This window comes from Bos grunniens, chromosome 29, assembly GCF_055505025.1.
Source record: "Bos grunniens cultivar Pamir isolate PY7600 chromosome 29, Bosgru_T2T1.0, whole genome shotgun sequence".
In the NCBI taxonomy this organism is placed as follows: domain Eukaryota; kingdom Metazoa; phylum Chordata; class Mammalia; order Artiodactyla; family Bovidae; genus Bos; species Bos grunniens.
In genome coordinates, this window is record NC_141193.1 from 11,722,290 (window position 1) to 11,747,922 (window position 25,633).

The 25,633-nt window shown below is 42.4% G+C and overlaps 1 pseudogene; it reads left to right on the forward strand.

Moving 5' to 3' along the window:
- The first annotated feature begins 1,899 nt into the window (after positions 1–1,899).
- Positions 1,900–10,913, forward strand: LOC147342095 (pregnancy-associated glycoprotein 1-like; annotated as a pseudogene).
- The last annotated feature ends 14,720 nt before the right edge of the window (positions 10,914–25,633 follow it).

Consider the following 25,633-nt stretch of genomic DNA (forward strand, 5'->3'; position numbering starts at 1 on the left):
TAATCAATGAATATGGTAAAGTTGCAGGATGTAAAATGAATAAACAAAAATCCCTTGCATTCCTATACACCAACAATGAAAAATCAGAAACAGAAATTAAAGAAACAAACCCATTCACCATTGCAACAAAAAGAGTAAATTACTTAGGAATAAATTGGCCTAAAGATATTCTACTTTTAAAAACAATGTGCAGTAGATAGCTTGTGCAGTTGGCTTTTTATATTTTCATCAATGTATCATTTTATAGATCCATAGAAGTAAAACTGCTGAGTTAAAAGGTATAAGTGTGTGTCATTTATTAAATGCTGTTATTTTTCCCCTGTTGTAATTTAACACCAAAACTTAAACAATATGCAAAAATGAGGATTAAGACACAGTGCCTCATCTATACACACCTGGCAATCAGGCCAGGCTCCTTTTGTTGGACCCAAGGGACAGGCTGGATAGATCTCATGCAGGAATGGACCCTGGGAGTCATGGAAGGAGTCATAAAACACTGTCATCTTTACTCTGGCTTCACTAACAGTTTGAAGGTAGCCCTATTAATCTCAGGCTGAGCAGGAGATTTGAGTGGTTTTGTCTTTTTGATTAAAAAAATACTTCAAAATTAATTTTTTGTATGTTTGGTTTGGCGGACAAAAATTTTTAAGGCATGGACACTACTGGGGAATTACATAAGAAATATATACATTTATCTTCAGCAAATGGACATTATTAAATTAGTTGGTTTATATGTCCCTGGTGATCTTCCTTTATAAACAGAAAGAAAAATGACATGTTTAGTATGCATTCAGTCACTTTACATCAATCAACTTGAATTAAATCCCTCTCCGTCACCACTCACTCCCAACTCCAGGCCAGAAATAAAAACAGGCATAGCCTGAAGGCTGAATCCAGCACACTGTGGTGTCGATTTGGCTCCCATTATATTTTTTCTGGAAGAAAAGAATAGTGGCTAACATTAAAATCAGTAGATTGTACATAAATATCCAAACTTCTGATTCTCTTGAAAACATGGCCAACTAGCCTGCTTTCCAGCATGCGTGAAGTGGAGGAAAGGCTGCTCCCTGTGGTAAGGCTAGTTCTGCCCATGGTCCAGCATGGCTGCCTAACTCTTGAATCATTTCTCTCGCCTCCGTGGCCATGAGTTTGTGAGAACTAGACTGCTAGCTTGCCTAAGATAAAGACCACTTGTGTCTTGATCAACTTTGAATTTGAAGCATCTAATCCAGATCCCAGCACACAGGTCTTCCTTGTAGGTTTGTTGAATGATATGAAAAATCTTGTGGATACATTTGATATTTCTTCCAATTCTGAAACCATGCAATTGAAATACTGCCCTGCCCTAAAGCTTTGATGCAGGCTGGCATCATAGGTGCACCTAATATCTGCCATCTGACCCACTACCTAAAGCCAGTTGTATGTCCCTGGTCTGCCCTTGAAGGCTTTACTTTGCCATTTGACTACTTTCCTCCTAGCAATCAGCTCTCCAATGAGGACAGCAATGCGCATCTCATGAAGTGACTGGAAGATCACATGATATCACGAAAGTTTAGCATGGTCCCTAATATTCATTTTTATGATGTTATTAGCAGTTTTTTCTCCAATTTGGCAAGTTTCCCATGCTCTTAGATGTCCGTGCCATTCACTTTGGTTTTCCAGACAAGCCTCAAGGAAGAGATTACAGTAGAATTCTCTGTATTCTGAGAATTTTCAACGTCTACTCCCCAAGGACACTGATGGAGGTAAACATTTTCGAGAGGTTTTCATTTTTATCAGATCAATTAATGGCCTAGGGAACGATTAGGTCATTCAGAGCATATATAACTAGACATTTTTGGTCTTCACTACATGCTAAGAACCGAACTTTCCCTGAGTACTTGGAGCCAGGAAAGAAACATGAAGTGGCTTGGGCTCCTCGTACTGGTGTCCCTCTCAGAGTGCATAGTTGTGTAAGTATAGGGACTCTAAGGGGTATCATCTTCCTTTCTGGGATGTTTCTTTTCATCTGATTATTCTTCCACCCATCAGGGTTAGATGGGAAAGGAATATTTCCCTGACAGTCTTAAAGTTCAACTCTTACTTATTGATAAGTACCTTGCTATAGGGACTGTGGGTCCCAAGGGTCATGGCATAGAGTTGCATGGTTGCACAACTCTTGGGGCCCAGACGTGTAACCTATTGAAAATGGAACTCCTTGCAATTGTTCAGTGCACAGCCTATGCAGATGTAGGTGTGGCCCTGTGGAATAGCACTTTTCTGCAGTTTTTTTCTAGATCTCTTCTCTGTTCTCTCTCTATTTCGGTGTGTATTTATCTCTGTACCTCTCTCATTTATCTCCCCGTCTCTTTGGAAGTCTCTGTGCCTGCAGATAACTCTGTTGTTTTTCCTTACTTTTAATTTTTCAATTTTAACTCTTCCTTGCTCTTGAGCCTCTTAATGTCCCTAATATTTTCCCCATCTCTTGGATTCTTCTTTCAACCCTCTCTTTTTCAACTTGGAGAAAGATTGGGAGAGCTACTTATACATGGTTTTACATCTGACAAGCAGTGTGACTACAGCCAACTCACAAACTTCCTGTATTTCAAATTCCTCCCCTGGGAAAAGAGTATAATAATCCCCCTTCTACCTCCTTCCCTGAGCTTCTATGAGAAGGATACAGTGGGATGGCAACAGCAATGCTAGTGGCTGTCATTGTTGAGACTTCCTATTTATCAGGCACATTATATCCATCACTTAACTTATCCACAAGATATTCTTTTTGGAGGGTGGGAATTATTACATTCCACCATTTGACCGAGGGGTAGACAGACCCCACATGGGCATATGGCTTACCCAACATTACAGAACAGAACCTGTATCCAAACCTATGTCTTTGCGATGGTATACGCATAAAATTCTGATAACAAGGTGATTCATAAAAATGATTGGAAAATACACAGAGCCATTACAATGACAGTTATACCTTAAAACTGACAGCTAATTGTAGCTTCTTCTTTGTTTTCTTTGTTAAATGCTCGGTGAAAGAATACCTCTAACAAAAGTGAAGATCATGCGAAAAACCCTCAGTAAAAAAACAAAAAAACAAACAAAAAAAAACCTGCTGAACAATTTTCTGAAGGAACGTACTTATAGACTGTTCCAGATTTATTCTTGTGGCTCAAATATAACTACTCACACCCTAAGGAACACCATGGATGTGAGTATTTTGGGAGGATGGTGCTCCACAGCACCTCCTGGTGCTTTAGCTTAGCACCGGGGCTCATTTGGAGGTGCCAGGTGGGATGCTGGGGTTGGGGTTCCTGCAGGAGGCAGACATACTGGAAAACAGGGACCCCAACCAGAGGAGAAGGCACTCTCATCTTCAACTCTTGGTCTGTGGTGACTGGGTCCAGCAATTACCAGGTGGCAGGTAAATATACATTTCTGTGTCCAAGATGTGTCTTAGTTTGATGGCAATTGTTCCTTCTGAACAAAGTGAGCCACTCAGTTTCAGATGAAGAGTGAACCATCACTGATCAAAATGTAGAACTAACTGCAAAGCAATTGTGAATCCCCAGGCAGAGGAATTCAGTTTCCACAGATGCAAGAACCATAGCAGTAAAAAGCAGTAAAAAGGCCTTCCGTGTAAGGCCATCAGAATCTAACACAGTGGTTACTGTTTTTGGATTAGAAAAAGGGCTTATTTTGTCTTCAAGAATGTCCATCCCAGCCTGAGAGATAGGCAAAGAGTAAATACATGTCATGAAAGGGTCACGTGTGGTGTTGATTGGATGTGGTCTGAGTTTAGAGGGAGTAGCTGAGGTTTATCAAGAAGGACTCCTGGAGATGGGGGTGCTAAGGCTGGGTTTGAAGAGACTATGGAGCTTCTCAAATGAAGGCACCAGGACTTCCTTGAGTGCCCAGCAGTCCTGGAGTTCCAGGGGTTGTGACTCTGGGCTTCCAATGCAGGAGGTACCACTTCAATGCCTGGTAAGACTAAATATCCTGCATACCATGTAGTACAGAAAAAAAAAAAAAAAATCAAATGCAGGCACCTCTGTGACAAAAGGCTGTGAGGTGCATGGTGGTTAGAAAGTGATCTCAAGAGATATGTGACACCCAAAGGGAGGCATCAGTGTGGGAATAGAGGGTAGCCCGTTCTGCACTAACCCACTCCCTCCTTCTTCCTATAGATGCTCTATGTGGGTAACATCACCATTGGAACAACCCCTCAGGAATTCCAGGTTGTCTTTGACACAGCCTCATCTGACTTGTGGGTGCCCTCTATCTTTTGCCCCAGTCCAACCTGTTGTGAGGACAGATACCTCGTACCCGGACCATCCTTCACATGCCCGGCTGCCTTGGTTTCCACCCTTGAGACCTGATGACACTTATCTCTTGTGTCTGTAGCTACACACGTTATGTTCAGACATCTTGAGTCTTCCACCTCCTGGCCTACCTGAAAGACCTTCGGCATCGCCTATGGTTCTGGAAGGATGAAGGGATTTCTTGCTTAATGCACCATTCGGGTAACGTGTAAACAGAAGCTGAGTCAGGACTCTCTAAGGAGTGACCACTGCTTGCAAAACAGGTACAGGGCCATCGGGCAGGACCCTTCCTAGCCTAACTCCCATAGATATTGACCATCTTACACACAGAATCCTGTCCCTGGGGAGGCAGTGCCTATGGTGACACATGAGCAAACAGATTAGCTAACCCAGAGAGTAGCTTGAGGTGTGGACTTGTAGCTCCTCTGCCCATGAGCAGTTCTAGGCTCATTTTGCTGGGAGCAAGAAGAGGGGAAAAAACACCCACTTTTATATTCTCAGACTGTTCCAGGCACTTTCAGGTAATAACTGGTTTAATCCTGCAACAACACCACACAGCAGGTGGTCTGATTAGCTCATGAGACATATGAGGAAACTGAGGTGCAGACAGCAAGGGCCTTGTTGATGTCACACATGTGGTAAGTGGTGGAACTAGGCTGGCTTTTCAGGACTGAAGTTGCTGTGGGGTGTTTGGGGACAGGATAAAACTTATCTGGGGACCCTGGGGGGCAGTCGAGGGCTTCAGGTATCCAGAGTGGGAAACTGGAGGTGAGAATTGTCAGGGGGTCTGATAAATGAGTTCTCACTCTAGAAGACCCTTGAGAGTCTAATAAACCTATGGCCTGCCACCCCAAAGTACTTGAGTAATTCCCATCTCTCTCCTTCTCTCTCATACACACACACAAACACACACACATCCCCAAAAGTGAATTCCCCAGGCAGTAATTTCATAGATCCCTGCAAGCAAGATTGTGTTTTCGGTTTCTGTCTTCCTGGACAGATGCAGAATCCACAGTACATTACAGAGAATTCAGTCCATTCCTGTCATTAGGTGATAGTGATGCCAAAGAGAAGGCTATTTTGCTCTTGATTGTTTTGTCCACAAGGTGGCACCAGTGGGTCCTGGCCTGACTCTTGGTTGCCCCACCTGGACAGAAGCCACAAGGCCAATTTGACTTACTCAGGTGGTGTTTTTCAGAGGGGCAGATGTTTTAAAATTCACAGCCTCTCAAAAATGGAACCCATATTCCCCTCCCAGCTTGGTCTAACCGTCTGAGGTCCACCAAAGACACAGCCCAGCCTCAATTCTTCTCTGAGGATCTAATGGCAATGCACCCCAGCCCAGTTCTAGTCCCACTTTACGTATCTGTAAGTGGGAACACTCGTCTCTCCCACAGATTGGGGACCTTGTAAGCACCGAGCAGGCATTCAGTCTAAGCATGGCGGAATCCGAGTTTGAGGGTATACCTTTTGATGGCGTCTTGGGCTTGAACTACCCCAACATATCCTTCACTGGAGCCATTCCCATCTTTGACAACCTGAAGAATCAAGGTGCCATTTCTGAGCCTGTTTTTGCCTTCTACTTGAGCAAGTAAGTCTGAGATGGACAATCCCTTTCTCCAAATTAGCTGTAAGATGCTTTCAGTTGCATGAAAATTATAGAACACTTGATAAAGAAGTATCCTGAGAGATAATCTAACCCAGGATAACTGTGGCCCCAGGGCCCTACCTGGCATCACCACTGGTGTTTATAAATAATGTTTTATTGGAACACATTCCTGCTCCTGGGCTCAAGAGCAGTAACTTGGTCTAGAGGGGTGAATGAGGAGGAAGGCTAATGGAAGGCAACAGGAAACAAGTTGAAGGAAAGGCATTAGGATTTGCTTATGAATTTGATAAGGAAGGAGGGAGAAGGATGCTGGATATCTTTCCTTTCTCATTAGCATTTCACTGGGAGCCCAGGACCAGCTACCCAATTTGTGGAGCCAGTGAGAAATGAAAGTGTGGGACACAAAAGTGTGGGACCCCTTGTTCAAGAAATATTAGGCATTTCAAGACAGGGAGAGCAGAGTTGGGGTCCCTTCTGAGTGTGGGACCCTCTGGACAGTAGAGGTCACAGGTCAGCAGAGCCAACTCTGGGTGACCTGAACCCACACCCTTAGAACTCCCACACCTTGATTTTCCTGAAAAATGACAAGGTGGACAAGTGGAAAGCAAAAACTCTTCAGCACTGTGTCATCTGAGGGTTTCTGAGCACACAGGTAGCAGTAGGTTCTGGGCCTCTTCAGAAGACATAGTGGGTGGAGCCCAGCCATGTGACTCAGCTTCTAACCTCCTCTGTGCCACTCATTAGCCGGTTACTGACCTCAGTCTGGTTCTCAATTGCTCCTAGCCTCGATTTCTGCATCTGTAAATGGAGACCTTATTAGGGCCTTGATGGGTAGACAAGCACAAACACAAGCTCTCAGACAGTGCTGTTGTTACTGTCCTCCAAAGATCTCCCCTTCTTTTCTCTCTACAGATGCAGGGGAAGGGCAGTGTGGTGATGTTTGGTGGGGTGGACAAAGCCTACTACCAGGGAGTGCTCAACTGGGTTCCACTGATCCAAGCGGGAGACTGGCGTGTACATATGGACTGGTAAGCCTCTCCCTCTGAAGGTCAGCCCAAGTGATGCTCCACATCTGTACACAGACACAAGCAGACACACACAAATGGATTCTCAGATACATAGTGATGCAGACATATACACCACCCACAATGACACAGACACACAGACACATGGAAACACACTAGCAGACACTTATAAACAGAGACACATATAAACATGCATAGCTAGTCAGAGACAGGAAAGCACAATTAGAGACACATACAAACACATATACAAACAAACACATAAACACATAGATACACAAACAACTCGTGGGTTCATAATCCCCAGGCCTTCGGACCAGGGCTCTGACCAAGATCCTAAAAGGGTCCGGAGAGGTCTGTGCAGCTGGAAGAGGGCTGCACCCACTGCCCTGTGAGGCGTGGAGCATGGTTAGAGGACTCTACAGTGTGGCAAACAGAGGATCAGGGAGGATTACACCAGCCTGAACAGAGTTATAAGATGACCAACTGTCCAGGGCTAGCTGGGACCAAGGAAGTTCTCAGTACAGATAAATGTCAGTTTAAAAACAGGCAAAGTCCTCAGCAAATGGGGAAAACTGGTCTCCTTAGGGAGCAGCTACCCAGCAGTGGAGAGAGGATGGCTGCAGTCTTAAGACTTGAAAGCAACTAATAAAAAAGACACCCCATGTACCTGGGCACACAGTGGGGCAGGGGCTAGAACAAAGAATCAAGAAGGTGGTATCCAGGAGTGACATGAGGACAAGAGGCATAATTGATAGGATTCTGTGTGATAACCTCAGACAAAATCTGACCTGTCCTTTGGAGTTTCTGTGGGCTAGTCATGTATTTCCTGGCCAGGATCTCAGGGTCTGAGCTGGTTGTAGGAGCAGTACTGGCAGACACCCTCTCCCAGAGGAGCCCCTCTCTCCCACCGCTGTGAGAATCTGCTGCCCCTGAGAATCTCCATCTTCACTCTGCAATTGACCCATTATTAGTTTCCCACCAGATACAGCTCTCTGGATGTTTCTCATTAATTATTCTCACAGTCTTCATTCACTCACTGAACAGACAAGCATCGGGCATCCACGGTGTGCCAGGCACTTTAAGGAGGCAATGAGAATAAAACTCGCCCTCACATCTAAGAAGGCAGATGCAAAAGAAATGACACACACACATAGTGAATTGTGACTTTGTTACATGCTAGACATGAGAGGCACCCCATTCCAGTACTCTTGCCTGGAAAATCCCATGGATGGAGGAGCCTGGTAGGCTGCAACCCATGGGGTTGCAAAGAGTTGGACATGACTGAGCGACTTCACTTTTATGCATTGGAGAAAGAAATGGCAACCCACCCCAGTGTTCTTGCCTGGAGTCCCAGGAATGGGGGAGCCTGGTGGGCTGCCGTCTATGGGGTCACACAGAGTCAGCACAACTGAAATGACTTAGCAGCAGCAGTAGCAGATATGAGATAGGGTCTATAGAAAGTGACCACCAATACAGGAGACTGATAAACACCGAGGGAAAGACTCCCTAAATCAATGACAATGAAGCTGGAATCTGGAAGATGAGAAGAAATTTGCTAGTCAAAGGGGAGGGGACTCTTCTAGGAAGGAATACCAGCTTGTGTCAAGATACCAAAGATCCTGGTGTATTCAAGTACTGCGTTCAAGGATGTCAAGGAAGGTGCCGTGTCAAGAGCAAAGGAAAAGAGTCAGCACAAAAAAGATGGAGGGCTGTTTAGGAGACAGTCAGGAAGGGGGCAGCTCTGGGGAGACTCAGAGCAGCCTTGATGCCCGCTTTGTCACACTGTCTCTCAGCATCTCCATGAAAAGAAAGGTTATTGCTTGTTCTGGCGGCTGCGAGGCCCTTGTGCATACCGGGTTATCACTGATCCTTGGCCCAAGAAGACTGGTCAATAACATCCAGAGGCGCATCGGCACCACGCCACGGGGTTCCGAGGTGAAGGGTCATGCCCCAGGGTCACTCCCAGTCTCCATACACAAGAAGGATCTCCAGGGCCAACCTCTCTCCCTCTCTCTCCAACAGCACTATGTTTCATATTTTGCGGTCAATACCCTGCCCTCTATTAGCTTCACTATCAACGGCATCAAATACCCAGTGCCAGCTCGAGCCTACATCCTCAAGGTGAGGGGAGAACCTTGAGGGGTGGTTCTCAAATAGGAACTTGCAGGAACCCCTGGGCTGCTGCTGGGAGGAAGGCGCCCTCTGCAGGCCATCTCGCACTATTGCAGATGCTGCTGAGCCTTGCTGGGCCAGAGCCTCCCGCAACACGAACCACTTCAGAGTAAAGTGCCGTCTGGGACACTGATCATCCTGAAATAAATGTGGAGACGCCACACCATGCTGGCATGGTGGGAGTCACAAGGAGAGGGGAACACTATGGTCCTCAGTCCTCAAAGAGCTTCAATTCAATCTGAAACCTCAGATGCATGAACATGAAAGTCAGCTCTAGTGGTCACTGAAATAGGCCATGTGAACAGGAGAATGGCTGGGGACAGTCCCAGTGTGCTGTCCCACCATAGGGATTAACAGTCTCCCTTCCCTTCTCGCAATTTTCCTGGTTTGGATGATAAATTACATGGTCAGCCTAGTTCTCAGGTGCATCTTCCCCTAGCTCTGGCCATGTGCTCCTTTTGTGAGTCAGGCTACCTGACCCCTCTGTGGGGAGGCTGGATGCTAATGTGAATAAAGGGTGCACAGTGACTGCTCAGCCCCGGCACAGGGTGGAGGCTTCATGTCAGCTCCTTAGGGGAGTTCAGAGCAGGCTGATGGGCTCAAAGAAGACTTTGAGGAAGGGAGGGAATTTCAGGAATTCTAAAACTGTAAACTCATGAAGCCATGTGGAGGGTTGCTTGCTTTAGGCAAAACTGCACTGGATTCCATGCAAATAGCATCTCAGGGTGCTCTGCGTTGGGGCACTAGGGACTTACTTGGGGTGATGAGGGCTACGGACTGACTAGTGGAAATGGAGAACCAGAGTACATTACCCCGCCAAGCCTGGAGTGGCCAAAGAGGGTGAGTGTGGGCCGAAGGAAGCTTCCCAGAGTTCCTGAGTTAAGTCTTCAAGAACGTGTTGTGGGCACTGCTCTATTTAAGATGGATAACCAACAATGAGTTACTCTGTAGCACGGGGAACTCCAGTTAATTATATGACAACCTGGATGTGAGGGGTATTTTTGGACCAGGATACATGGATATATACGGTTGAGTCCGTTTACTGTCTACCTGAATCTCAGAATATTGTTAATCAGCTATACTCCAATACAAAATAAAGTTTCTTAACAAAGTATGGATTGTGGGGACGCAGGAGGAGAACCAGCATTCTCTGCAGAGAAAACAAGGAGCAGGAGTCAGAGGAAAGAAACAGGGAGAGAGGAGAACTATGGACACTCTTTTTCTTTTATAAAATTTTTATTGAAGTGTGGCAAATCTTCAGTATTGCATTAAGTTCTGCTGCACAGCAATGTGACTCAGTTATACACATACAGAAATATATACTTTTTCTTATTCTTTTTCATGTGGTTTATGACTTGATATTTAATGTATTTCCTTATGCTCTGCAGTAGGACTTTGTTGTTTATCATTCCTCTGTATCCCCAACTCCCTGTCCTCCCCTCCCCCACACCTTTCCTCATGGCAACCTCATGTCTTGGCCCTTTTTGGTTGTGGATGAACTCTCATATCCCCTGCTAATGAGAAAACCCCTTGATACTTACCAAAAGAGGGAAATAAAACCAAGAATTGTGCTGGGTCTGGATGTTTGTGGGAGTCACATATAAGGGCTCATGCTGACTGGTGTGTGTCTCTGACTCCCCCAGGATTCTAGAGGCCACTGCTATACCACCTTTAAAGAGAACAAACACAGTGAGGACATCTAGAGAGACCTGGATGCTGGGTGATGTCTTCCTGAGGCTGTATTTCTCAGTCTTGGATCGAGGAAATGACAGGATTGGCCTGGCACAGGCAGTATAAATGCTTGGAGTGCTCCAGGAATCAGTAAGGCTGCTCCGAGCAAACACTAAATCACACTTAGGGTACTCCTGCCCAGGATGCTGGTGAACTGTATTTGGTGGTCTGCACACCCTATTCTCATTAAAGAATAAAGGGTTTCATTCATAATGGTGCTGAAACAAACAGGTGCCTCTGTTTGTGTCTGGGAGGTGTACAATGTTCAGGAAGGATCTAGAACAAAGTCTGAATCACAGTTGAGAGGAGCCCACCTCCACCTGGCTTCAAGGAAAGGGGAGGCTCATTGAAGTGATTCTGGGAATCCAGGACACAAGACTCAGAGCAAATACAAAGATCTCAGTGACTGGACACAAGAAATCAGAAGTCATCATTCTCTATTTCACACCCTCACTCTTTCATTCCCTCTTCTTTGATGGTCTTAGCCTGACAACTTTCTTCCTTAAGGCTTCTACACCTAGTGAGGGAGTCCAAGCTACCTGCCCTAGGGTTATATATCCTGAAGGCATGTCCAATAAGGAAAGAAAAGACTGAAGACATCAGAGTTTAAGGGTGTTCTCTGAATGACACAACTCAGATCACAAGTATAGTCCTAGATCAGCCGTCCTGGCAGGGCCATGGGACACTATGATTGGCTTTACATGGTCTTGTGGCCTTGACCCAACAGCACACATGATTGTCAATTTCCTCCAGAACTACATGACTGAAGCTGGGGAGAGGCAGCCCCAAAGAAAGAGACTGGGAGATAGTCTAGGCCATGGAAGGGTTTGTGGGCACCCACCAACTCCACCACCTCCTCATTCAGAGGAATTATAAGGGGTAATGAAATAGACTCTCTTCATCCCATCTCAGATGATCTTATCACTGGGCTTCTCCTCCAGGGGAGTTTAGGTTAGGTACTTCATGGAGAGCTGGTTCCCTTTTGTCCCACATCCAGTCACCAGGTCTCTGCCACATATGCCTGCTTTGTCCTTTCCGGTCCTACTTGGTAAGTGATGGACCCAGTAGATCCTTGAGCCATCCCCCTCCTCCAGGGCCTAGAATGCCCCTTCCTTGGCCTCCAATGCTGCTGGGGAGAATGCAATGCATGTATCGGGAGACTCAGGGTACACAGAGCCTTCAGGCTTTCTGAGCTTCTCCATGGGTGGGGCTACAAACTGTCTGCTTGGAGCTGCCATGGTTAGGTACTTTTTCAGTGGAAGCATCTGTTCTTTCCACCTGGAGGCCCTCTTTCGATGGCTCAGCTGAGACAGCAGGGGTCAGAGGTTGATTTCCTTTCAGATTGACTGGTTTAATCTCCTTGTTGTATAAGGAACTCTCAAGAATCTTCTCAAGCACCACAGTTCAAAAGCTCAATTCTTTGGCATTCACTGTTTATTATGGTTCAGATATCACATCTGTACCTGATGACTGGAAAAACCATAGCTGTGACACTACAAGACCTCTGTAGCAAAGTGAGTCTCTGTTTTTTAATACACTGTGCAGGTTTTCCATAGCCTTTCTTCCTTCCAAGGAGCAAGTGTCTTTTAATTTTGTGGCTGCAGTCAAGGTCCATAGTGATTTTGAGGCCCAAGAAAATAAAATCAGCCACTATTTCCATGTTTCCCTCATCTATATGACTTGAAGTGGTGGGACTGGATGCCATGAGTATCTTTTTGTTGAGTATCTTTTTGTGAATAGTTTTTTGAATGTTGAGTTTAAGCTAGTTTTTTCATCTCCTCACCTCATCCAGAGGCTCTTTAGTTCTTCTTTGCTTTCTGCTATTATGGTGGTGTCATCTTCGTATCTGTGGATGTTGATACTTCTCCCAGCAATCTTGATTGCAGCTTGGGATTTATCCAGACCAGCATATTGGATGATGTATCCTACATATAAGTTAAATAACCAGAGTGACAATGCATACCTTGTCATTCTCTTTTCCCAATTTTAAATCTTTCAGTTGTTCCATGTCTGATTCTAACTGCTGCTGTTTGACCTACATATAGACGTGTTAGGAGAAAGGTAAGGTGATCTGGTATTCCCATTTCCTTAAGAATTTTCCACAGCTTGTTGTGGTCCACACAGTGGAAAGCTTTGGCACAGTCAGTGAAGCAGATGGAAATGTTTTTCTGGGGTTCCCTTGCTTTCTCTATGATGCAATGTATGTTGGCAATTTGATCTCTGTTTCCTCAAAGTAGTTTGTATAGCTGAAAGTTCTTAGTTCATGTACTGTTGAAACTTAGCTTGAAACATATTGGCATTACCTTGCTACCAAGTGAGATGAGCACAATGGCATGATAGGTTGAACATTCTATGGAATTGCCTTTCTTTTGGATTGGAATGAAAACTGACATTTTCCAGCACTGTGGCCATTGATGAGTTTTCCAAATTTGCTGACATATTGAATGCATCACTTTTACAGCCTCATTCTTTAGGAATTTTAAACAGCTCAGCTGGAATTTCATCACCTTCCCTAGCTTTTCTTATAGTGATGCTTCCTAAAGCCCACTTGGCTTCATACTCCAGTAAATCTGGCTTTATGTGAGTGACCCCACCATCATCCCTATCCGGTCATTATGACCATTTTTGTATAGTTCTTCTGTGCATTCTTCCCACCTCTTCTTAATCTCGTCTGCTTCTGTTAGGTCTTTGACTTTTCTGTCCTTTATTGTGCCCATCTTGGCATGAAGTGTTCCTCTGGTATCTCCACTTTTCTTGAAGAGATCTATACTCTTTACAATTCTATTGCTTTCCTCTAATTCTTGCACTATTCACTTATGAAGATTTTCTTATGTCGCCTTGCTATTCTCTGGAAGTCTGCATTCCATTGGGTATATCTTTCCCTTTCTCCTTTGCCTTTCACTTCTCTTATTTTCTCAGCTGTTTTTAAGGCCTCCTCAGGCAACCACTTTGCCTTCTCACATTTGTTTTTCTTGAGGATGGTTTTGATGACCACCTCCCATACAATGTTACAAGCCTCCATCCATAGTTCTTTAGGCTAACAGACCTAATCCCTTGAATCTAATTTTCATCTCCACTATATAATCACAAGGGATTTGATTTAGGTCATAGCTGAATGTTCTAGTGGTTTTCCTGACTTTCTTCAATTTAAACGTGAATATTGTTTGCTTTTGCCTAAGCATTGCTTCCAAATCACGACCCACCACTCCCAGTGGGTGCGGAGCGAAAACACAGAATTTGAGGACTGTTACCCTGGGTCTGTGCTTGGCTTTTCACTTACTTAGCTGTGTGCTTGATCAAGTCTCTTAACCTCAGTTTTCTCGTCTGGAAAATGGGCACCATGATGATAATTCCACCTTCTAGATTGCATGTGTGCCTGCTAAGAACAAGTGGCCCTGAGAGGGCTTTCTGGGTTCCTAAGTCTGGAACAAATATGAACTATTCTGCCACCTGGGAGAAGGAAATCTGTTTAGGGGTTATGGCTGCCATCCCCAAGGCTAAATATTCATTCGAGCCAAATAACATCTGTTTCTGAACTCTGACCCAGAACTCTGACTGAGCCGATGCTTCTGTTTTCTGGGCTTACACAAGAGCTAATGATTACTGGCTCAGATTACTCCCTTCCTCAGCCTTACCAGTCAGCCTTTCCTTCTCAACTACTCCCCTGAAATCACACTGCAAGGAAAGTCATAAAGGCTCTTGCTGTCTTCTCAGTGCCCCACATCTCCAGTGTAGCAACAAGTAGCTGTTATGGCTACTTTTCATAGCAACAACTATGGCAACCTGTACAGTCCAATCTCAGCCTGTTAGGTGAATCTTTCCCCATTTGGCCCCTCATGGTTAAATTACCTACAGTTGCCTTAGTAACCTTCCTATGCTTGCTGTTTAATGTCGAAATATGTGTGGACCTCATCTAGTTCTTTTTTCCCAAGCATAATTCCAACCATGCAAATAAGTAACCAAGCATTTAGTCATCTAACTACCCACAGGAATTGACAAAAGCAAACCACCCATCGTGCATTTCTTGCTTGCCCCAAAACATTGAAGTGATCTGCTGAAACAATGTGATACATTGACATGTACACTGTAGAAGGAACATGCTTTTCTCTGGATTTGTTTTCCATCTAGTGAAGAATGTCTACCATAAGCCTGACCCTCCAGCAGTTGGTCACCTAATTTTTGCAGACTCAGTCCAATCCAGATCCCTTCCACATGCTTCAGAAAAATCTAGAGAACAGACTCAGTCAAAGTTCTCACTCCTGCAGAAAACAGTTTTTTGTTTTTTTGGAAAATAATATTTGGTAACACATTCAAAATCTTGTGCTCCTTGCCTTGGATTCAATGGCCTACACCAGAGGTTGGGAAGCCTCTCCTTCCACCTAAACCTTTCACCACTGCCACCAGGGCCACAGGCTTGACTGGACCCCAAAGACTTCTGCCTGCTCCCTGATGTCCTCTGTACATCAGTTCAGTTCAGTCTCTCAGTCATGTCCAACTTTTTGCTATATCATGGGGTACAGCATGGCAGGTTCCCCTGTCCATCACCAACTCCCGGAAATTGCTCAAACTCAGGTTCAACAGGTCGGTGATGCCACCCAACAATTTCATCTTCTGTCTTCCCCTTTGCCTTCTGCCTTTAATCTTTCCCTGCATCAGGGTCTTTTCTAATGAGTCAGTTCTTCCCATCAGGTGGCCAAAGTATTGGAGGTTCAGCTTCAGCATCAGTCCTTCCAATGAATATTCAGGACTTATTTCCTTTAGCATGGACTGGTTGAATCTCCTTGCAGTCCAAGGGACTCTCAAGAGTCTTGTCCAACACTACAGTTTAAAAGCATCAATTCTTTCTGCTCTAATTTTTAAGATTTCTTTCCTTCTACTAACCCTGGGGTTCTTCATTTCTTCCTTTTCTAGTTGCTTTAGGTGTAGAGTTAGGTTATTTATTTGACTTTTTTCTTGTTTCTTGAGGTGTGCCTGTATTGCTATGAACTTTCCCCTTAGGACTGCTTTTACCGTGTCTCACAGGTTTTGGGTTGTTGTGTTTTCATTTTCATTCGTTTCTATGCAAATTTTGATTTCTTTTTTGATTTCTTCTGTGATTTGTTGGTTATTCAGCAGCGTGTTGTTCAGCCTCCATATGTTGGATATTTGCTGGAGAGGGTGTGGAGAAAAGGGAACCCTCTTACACTGTTGGTGGGAATGCAAACTAGTACAGCCACTATGGAGAACAGTGTGGAGATTCCTTAAAAAACTGGAAATAGAACTGCCTTATGATCCAGCAATCCCACTGCTGGGCATACACACTGAGGAAACCAGAAAGGAAAGAGACACATGTACCCCAATGTTCATCACAGCACTGTTCATAATAGCCAGGACATGGAAGCAACCTAGATGTCCATCAGCAGATGAATGGATAAGAAAGCTATGGTACATATACACAATGGAGTATTACTCAGCCATTAAAAAGAATACATTTGAATCAGTTCCAATGAGGTGGATGAAACTGGAGCCTATTATAAAGAGTGAAGTAAGCCAGAAGGAAAAACACCAGTACAGTATATTAACGCATATATATAGAATTTAGAAAGATGGTACCAATAACCCTGTGTACGAGACAGCAAAAGAGACACTGATGTATAGAACAGTCTTATGGACTCTGTGGGAGGGAGAGGGTGGGAAGATTTTGGAGAATGGCATTGAAACATGTAAAATATCATGTAAGAAACGAGTTGCCAGTCCAGGTTCGATGCACAATCAAGTTTGCACCCATGCAAAGGAGTCACTGCCTAGCATTCACAAGGTATTCAGTGAGTTCTGATTGCAGGGGGACCTCCATTTTAGTCGACATAAAGGAGTAAAGGACACATTTATCCTCCTGTCTCAAATAACTCCAAAGTAGAAAAGACAAATGAAAGAGCATTGTTTTACATCAAACTTCTGGCAGCAGAGAATGGATTCCTGAGGCAGTGAGCAAGCAAGCAGAGTTCTACAATTGCCCCAACTCTAGAAATAGTTTCCAACACATACATGGAAGATGTACCTAGGCGGAGACAAAGAGTCTCCCCAAGAAGACAGATTTATGACTCTGTATAGTTAGAGTTCACAGGAGAGAGCTACATACAGAGAACTGTGGGAAGGTACAGGTGATACCCTTCCAGGTTTCAGCAGAGTTGATAGTACGGTTTGAATTATAGGGAACAATCCTTGCGTCTCAAATTGCACCAAGTCTAATTGTGTCCCCACCCACCAGCATGGAAATTACTCATTTTAAAAATATAAATTTATTTTTTAATTGGAGGCTAATAACTTTACAATATTGCATTGGTTTTGACATACATTGACATGATCCACCACGCATGTACACATGTTCCTCATCCTGTACCCCCCTCCCACCTTCATCCCTATACCATCCCTCTGGGTCATCCCAGTGCACCAGCCTCGAGCATCCTGTATCATGCATTGAACCTGAACTGGTGATTTGTTTCACATATAATATACATGTTTCAATGCCATCCTTCCAAATCATCCCGCCCTCGCCCTCTCCCACAGAGTCCAAAGACTGTTGTATACGTCCGTGTCTCTTTTGCTGTCTCACATACAGGGTTATTACCATCTTTCTAAATTCCATATATATGCATTCAGTTCAGTTCAGTTGCTCAGTCATGTCTGATTCTTTGCGACCCCATGAATTGCAGCACACCAGGCCTCCCTGTCCATCACCAACTCCTGGAGTTCACTCAAACTCACATCCATCTTGTCAGTGATACAATCCAGCCATCTCATCCTCTGTCGTCCCCTTTTCCTCCTGCCCCCAATCCCTCCCTGCATCAGAGTCCTTTCCAATGAGTCAAATCTTCGCATGAGGTGGCCAAAGTACTCGAGTTTCAGCCTCAGCATCATTCCTTTCAAAGAACATCCAGGGCTGATCTCCTTTAGAATGGACTGGCTGGATCTTGTTGAAGTCCAAGGGACTCTCAAGAGTCTTTTCCAACACCACAGTTCAAAAGCATCAGTCTTCAGTGCTCAGCTTTCTACACAGTCCAACTCTCACATCCATGCATGACCACTGGAAAAACCATAGCCTTGACTAAACAGATCTTTGTTGGAAAAGCAATATCTCTGCTTTTTGATATGCTATCTAGGTTGGTCATAACTTTCCTTCCAAGGAGTTAAGCATCTTTTAATTTTCATGGCTGCAGTCACCATCTGCAGTGATTTTGGAGCCCCCCAAAATAAAGTCTGACACTGTTTCCATTGTTTCTCCATCTATTTCCCATGAAGTGATGAGACCAGATGCCATGATCTTTGTTTTCTGAATGTTGAGCTTTAAGTCAACTTTTTCACTCTCCTCTTTCACTTTCATCAAGAGGCTTTTTTGTTCCTCTTCACTTTCTGCCATAAGGGTGGTGTCATCTACATATCTGAAGTTATTGATATTTCTCCCGGCAATCTTGATTCCAGCTTGTGCTTCTTCCAGCCCAGCGTTTCTCATGATGTACTCTGCATAGAAGTTAAATAAGCAGGGTGACAATATACAGCCTTGATGTACTCCTTTTCCTATTTGGAACCAGTCTGTTGTTCCATGTCCAGTTCTAACTGTTGCTTCCTGACCTGCATACAGATTTCTCAAGAGGCAGATAAGGTGGTCTGGTATTCCCATCTCTTTCAGAATTTTCCACAGTTTATTGTGATCCACACAGTCAAAGGCTTTGGCATAGTTGATAAAGCAGAAATAGATGTTTTTTCTGGAACTCTCTTGCTTTTTCGATGATCCAGTGGATGTTGGCAATTTGATCTCTGGTTCCTCTGCCTTTTCTAAAACCAGCTTGAACATCTGGAAGTTTATGGTTCACATATTGCTGAAGCCTGGCTTGGAGAATTTTGAGCATTACTTTGCTAGCGTGTGAGATGAGTTCAATTGTGTGGTAGTTTGAACATTCTTTGGCATTGCCTTTCTTTGGGATTGGAATGAAAACTGACATTTTCCAGTCCTGTGGCCACTGCTGAGTTTTCCAAATTTTCTGGCATATTGAGTGCAGCACTTTCACAGCATCATCTTTCAGGATTTGAAATAGCTCCACTGGAATTCCATCACCTCCACTAGCTTTGTTCATAGTGATGCTTTTTAAGGCCCACTTGACTTCACATTCCAGGATGTCTGGCTCTAGGTCAGTGATCATACCATCGTGATTATCTTGGTTGTGAAGATCTTTTTTGTACAGTTCTTCTGTGTATTCTTGCCATCTCTTCTTAATATCTTCTGCTTCTGTTAGGTCCATGCCATTTCTGTCCTTTCTTGAGCCCATTTTTGCATGAAATCTTCCCTTGGTATCTCTAGTTTTCTTGAAGAGATCTCTAGTCTTTCCCATTCTGTTGTTTTCTCTATTTCTTTGCATTGATCACTGAGGATGGCTTTCTTATCTGTTCTTGCTGTTAGTATACTGTATTGGTCTTTTTCTTTCTGGCTTACTTCACTCTGTATAATAGGCTCCAGTTTCAACCACCTCATTAGTTCTGATTCAAATGTATTCTTTTTAATGGGTGAGTAATACTCCATTGTGTATATATACCAAAGCTTTCTTATCCGTTCGTCTGCTGATGGACATCTGGGTTGTTTCCATGTCCTGGCTATTATAAATAGTGCTGCGATGAACATTGCGGTACACGTGTCTCTTTAAATTCTGGTTTCCTTGGTGTGTATGCCCAGCAGTAGGATTGCTGGGTCGTATGGCAGTTCAATTTCCAGTTTTTAAGGAATCTCCACACTGTTTGCCAGAGAGGCTGTACTAGTTTGCATTTCCATCAACAGTGTAAGAGGGTTCCCTTTTCTCCACACCCTCTGCAGCATTTACTGTTTGTAGACTTTTGGATAGCAGCCATTCTGTCTGGCGTGAAATGGTACCTCATTGTGGTTTTGATTTGTATTTCTCTGATAATGAGTGATGTTGAGCATCTTTTCATGTGTTTGTTAGCTATCTGTATGTCTTTGGAGAAATGTCTGTTTAGTTCTTTGGCCCATTTTTTGATTGGGTCATTTATTTTTCTGGAATCAAGCTGCAGGAGTTGCTTGTATATTTTTGAGATTAGTTGTTTGTCAGTTGTTTCATTTGCTATTATTTTCTCTTAATCTGAAGGCTGTCTTTTCACCTTGCTTATAGTTTCCTTTTTGTGTAGAAGCTTTTAATTTTAATTAGGTCGCATTTGTTTTCTTTTTGCTTTTATTTCCAATATTCTGGGAGGTGGGTCATAGAGGATCCTGCTGTGGTTTATGTCGGAGAGTGTTTTGCCTATGTTCTCCTCTAGGAGCTTTATAGTTTCTGGTTGTACATTTAGATCTTTATTCCATTTTGAGTTTATTTTTGTGTATGGTGTTACATAGTGTTCTAGTTTCATTGTTTTACAAGTGGTTGGCCAGTTTTCCCAGCACCACTTGTTAAAGAGATTGTCTTTTCTCCATTGTATATTCTTGCCTCCTTTGTCAAAGATAAGGTGTCCATAGGTGTGTGGATTTATCTCTGGGCTTTCCACTTTGTTCCATTGATCTATATTTCTGTCTTTGTGCCAGTACCATACTGTCTTGATGACTGTGGCTTTGCAGTAGAGCCTGAAGTCAGGCAGGTTGATTCCTCCAGTTCCATTCTTCTTTCTCAAGATTATTTTGGCTATTCGAGGTTTTTTGTATCTCCATACAAATTCTGAAATGATTTGTTCTAGCTCTGTGAAAAATACCATTGGTAGCTTGATAGGGATTGCACTGAATCTATAGATTGTTTTGGGTAATATACTCATTTTCACTATATTGATTCCTCCAATCCATGAACACGGTGTACTTCTCCATCTATTAGTGTCGTCTTTGATTTCTTTTTATAGTTTTCTATGTATAGGTCTTTAGTTTCTTTAGGTAGATATATTCCTAAGTATTTTATTATTTTTGTTGCAATGGTGAATGGAATTGTTTCCTTAATTTCTCTATTTTCTCATTATTAGTGTATAGGAATGAAAGAGATTTCTGTGTGTTGGTTTTATATCCTGCAACTTTACTATATTCATTGATTAGATCTAGTAATGTTCTGGTGGAGTCTTTAGGGTTTTCTATGTAGAGCATCATGTCATCTGCAAATGGTGAGAGTTTTACTTCTTCTTTTCCAATTTGGATTCCTTTTATTTCTTTTTCTATTCTGATTGCTGTGGTCAATACTTCCAAAACTATGTTGAATAGTAGTGGTGAGAGTGGGCACCTTTGTCTTGTTCCTGACTTTAGGGGAAATGATTTCAATTTTTCACCATTGGGGATAATGTTTGCTGTGGGTTTGTCATATATAGCTTTGATTATGTTGAGGTATGTTCCTTCTACTTCCGCATTCTGGAAATTTTTTATTATAAATGGATGTTGAATTTTGTCAAAGGCTTTCTCTGCATCTATTGAGATAATCATATGGCTTTTATTTTTCAATTTGTTAATGTGGTGTATTACATTGATTGATTTGCGGATATTGAAGAATCCTTGCATCCTTGGGATAAAGCCCATTTGGTCATGGTTTATGAACTTTTTAATGTGTTGTTGGATTCTGATTGCTAGAATTTTGTTAAGGATTTTTGCATCTATGTCATCAGTGATATTGGTCTATAGTTTTCTTTTTTTGTGGCATATTTGTCAGGTGTTGGTATTAGGGTGATGGTGGCCTCATAGAATGAGTTTGTAGCTTTACTTTCCTATGCAATTTTCTGCAAGAGTTTGAGTAGGATAGGTGTTAGCTCTTCTCTAAATTTTTGGCCGAATTCAGCTATGAAGCCGTCTGGTCCTGAGCTTTTGTTTGCTGGAAAATTTCTGATTACAGTTTCAATTTCCATGCTTGTGATGTATCTGTTAAGGGTTTCTATTTCTTCCTGGTTCAGTTTTGGAAAGTTGTAGTTTTCTAAGAATTTGTCCATTTCTTCCAAGTTGTCTATTTTATTGGCATATAATTGCTGATAGTAGTCTCTTATGATCCTTTGTATTTGTGTGTTGTCTGTTGTGATCTCTCCATTTTCATTTCTAATTTTATTGATTTGATTCTTCTCCCTTTGTTTTTTGATGAGTCTGGCTAATGGTTTGTCAATTTTATTTATCCTCAAAAAGTACCATCTTTTGGCTTTGCTGATTTTTGCTATGGTCTCTTTTGTTTCTTTTGCATTTATTTGTGCCTTAATTTTGAAGATTTCTTTCCTTCTAGTAACACAGGGGTTCTTCATTTCTTCCTTTTCTAGCTGCTTTAGGTGTAGAGTTAGGTTATTTATTTGCCTTTTTTGTTGTTTCTTAAGGTAAGCCTGTATTGCTATGAACCTTCCTGTTAGCACTGCTTTTACAGTGTCCCACAGGTTTGGGTTGTTTTGTTTTTATTTTCCTTCGTTTCTATGCATATTTTGATTTCTTTTTTTATTTCTTCTGTGATTTGTTGGTTATTCATCAGCGTGTTTTTCAGCCTCCATATGTTGGAATTTTTAATGGTTTTTCTCCTGTAATTGAGATTTGATCTTACTGCATTGTGGTCAGAAAAGATGCTTGGAATGATTTCATTTTTTTTGAATTTTCCAAGGCTAGATTTATGGCCCAGGATGTGATCTATCCTGGAGAAGTTTCTGTGTGCACTTGAGAAAAAGGTGAAATTCATTGTTTTGGGGTAAAATGTCCTATAGATGCCGATAAGGTTTAACAGGTCTATTGTATCATTTAAGTTTGTGTTTCCTTGTTAATTTTCTGTTTAGTTTATCTAGCCATAGATGTGAGTCGGGTATTAAAGTCTCCCACAATTATTGTGTTATTATTAATTTCCCCTTTCATACTTGTTAGCATTTGTCTTACATATTGCAGTGTTCCTAGGTTGCATGCATTTATATTTATAATAGTTACATCTTCTTCTTGGATTGACAGTTTGGTCATTATGTAGTGTCCTTATTTGTCTCTTTTCACAGTCCTTTTTTAAAAGTCTATTTTGTCTGATATGAATATTGCTACTCCTTCTTTCTTTAGGTCTCTATTTGCATGGAATATCTTTTTGCGGACCTTCACTTTCAGTCTGAATGTGTCCCTTGTTTCAAGGTGGGTCTCTTGTAGACAACACATATAGGGGTCTTGTTTTTGTATCCATTCAGCCAGTCTTTGTGTTTTGTTTGGGGCATTCAACCCATTTACATTTAAGGTAATTATTGATAAGTATGATCCCATTGCCATTTACTTTATTGTTTTGCGTTAGAGTTTATACACCGTTTCTGTGTTTCCTGTCTAGAGAAGATCCTTTAGCATTTGTTGGAGAGCTGGTTTGGTGATGCTGAATTCTCTCAGTTTTGCTTGTCTGTAAAGCTTTTGATTTCTCCTTCATATTTGAACGAGATCCTTCCTGGGTACAGTAATCTGGGCTGTTGGTTTTTTTATTTCATCACTTTAAGTATGCCCTGCAATTCCCTCCTGGCCTGAAGAGTTTCTATTGAAAGATCAACTGTTATCCTTATGGGAATCCCCTTGTGTTCTATTTGTTGTTTTTCCCTTGCTGCTTTTAATATTTGTTCTTTGTTTTTGATCTTTGTTAATTTGGTTAATTTCACCTTGGGTTTATCCTTTTTGGGACTCTCTGGGTTTCTTGGACTTGCATGATTATTTCCTTCCCCATTTTAGGGAAGTTTTCAACTATTATCTCAAGTATTTTCTCATGGTCTTTCTTTTTGTCTTCTTCTTCTGGGACTCCTATGATTCGAATGTTGGGGCTTTTAACATTGTCCCAGAGGTCTCTGAAATTGTTCTCATTTCTTTCAATTCATTTTTCTTTTTTCCTCTCTGTTACATTGATTTTTACCATTCTAACTTCTACCTCACTTATCCCATATTCTGCCTCTGTTATTCTACTCTTGGTTCCCTCCAGAGGGTTTTTGATCTCATTTATTGCATTATTCATTATATATTTTCTCTTTTTTATTTCTTCTAGGTCCTTGTTAAACCTTTCTTGCATCTTCTCAATCCTTGTCTCCAGGCTATTTATCTGTAATTCCTTTTTGTATTCAAGATTTTGGATCATTTTCATTATCATTATTCAGAATTCTTTATCAGGTAGATTCCCTATTTCTTCCCCATTTGTTTGGTTCGGTGGACATTTATTCGTTCCTTTACCTGCTGGGTATTTCTCTGCCTCTGCATCTTGTTTATATTGTGGTGTTTGGTGTCACCTTTCCATATTCTGGCAGTTTGTGGAATTCTCTTTATTGTGGAGTTTCCTCACTGTGGGTGGGGTTCTACATGTGGCATGTCAAGGTTTCTTGGTTAGGGAAGCTTGTGTTGGTGTTCCAGGGGGTGGAGCTGGATTTCTTCTCTCTGAAGTGCAATGAAGTGTCCAGTAATGAGTTATGAGATTTCAATGGGTTTGGAGTGACTTTGGGCAGCCTGTAGATTGAAGCTCAGGGCTTTGTTCCTGTTTTGCTGGAGAATTTGCATGGTATGTCTTGCTCTGGAACTTGTTGGCCGTTGGGTGGTTCTTGATTTCAGTGTAGACATGGAGGCATTTGATGAGCTCCTATTGATTAATGTTCGCTGGAGTCAGGAGTTCTCTGGTGTTCTCAGGATTTGGACTTAAGCTTCTGGCTTCTAGTTTTCAGTCTTACTCTTATAGTAGCCTCAAGACTTCTCCATCTATACAGCACCAAATATAAAACATCTAGGTTAAAGGTGAAAAGTTTCTCCACAGTGAGGGACATGCAGAGAGGTTCACAGAGTTACATGGAGAAGAGAATAGGGAAGAGGGAGATAGAGGTGACCAGGAGTAGAAGAGGGAGAATCAAAAGAGGCGAGAGCAAACTAGCCAGTAATCACTTCCTTATGTGCTCTCCACAGTCTGGATCCCTCAGAGTTGTTCACAGAGTTACACAGAGAAGAGAAGAGGGAGGATGGAGATAGAGGTTACTAGGAGGAGGAGAAGAGGGGGAATCAAAAGGGGAGAGAGCCAGCTAGCCAGGAATAACTTCCTTATGTGCTCTCCACAGTCTGGATCCCTCAGAGATGTTCACAGAATTACACAGAGAAGAGAAGAGGGAGGAAGGAGACAGAGGTGGCCAGGGGTATAAAGGGAGGAATCAAAAGGAGAGAGACAGTTTCAGCCAGTAATCAGTTCCCTAAGTGTTCTCCACAGTCTGGAACACACAAAGAGATTCACAGAGTTGGGTAGATAAGAGAAGGGGGATGGAGGAGATAGAGGCGACCTGGTGGAGAAAAAAGAGATCCAAAGGGGGAGAAAACAATCAGGCAGTGATCTCACTCCCAAGTAAAAATGGTTGCTGAAGATTGGGTTTTTAAAGGTATAAAATTGCTAACAAATACCAAAAAGCAAAGATTAAAAATCTAGAGTAGAGGTTGGATTCTCAAAAATACAATATTAAAGGGGAAAAAAAAGTCACAAAAATTATAAAAAAAAAAAAATATATATATGAATTTTGCTTTAAGAAATCGGGTCTTTTTTTCAAACTAATAGTAGGTTATAAAAATGAAAATTAAAGCCGTAGTAGAGGACTTAAAAATAAAAAAAAATTAAATTTAAATAATGAAAATAGTAAAAATATATCTAGGACTTTCTGTGGTGTTGTGGACAGTGTGGGTCAGTTTACTTTCAGATAGTTCCTTCATCCAGCTTATACTTCTAAAGACCTATAGGCCCCTTCATATGTAGTTGGTGCTAACTGCAGGGTTTTAATCTATTGCACCTGTCACTTCCAGGGTGGTTCCCTCTGTTTTAGCTTCTTCTGTTTGCTGGTTTCTTCAGTGTCTAATT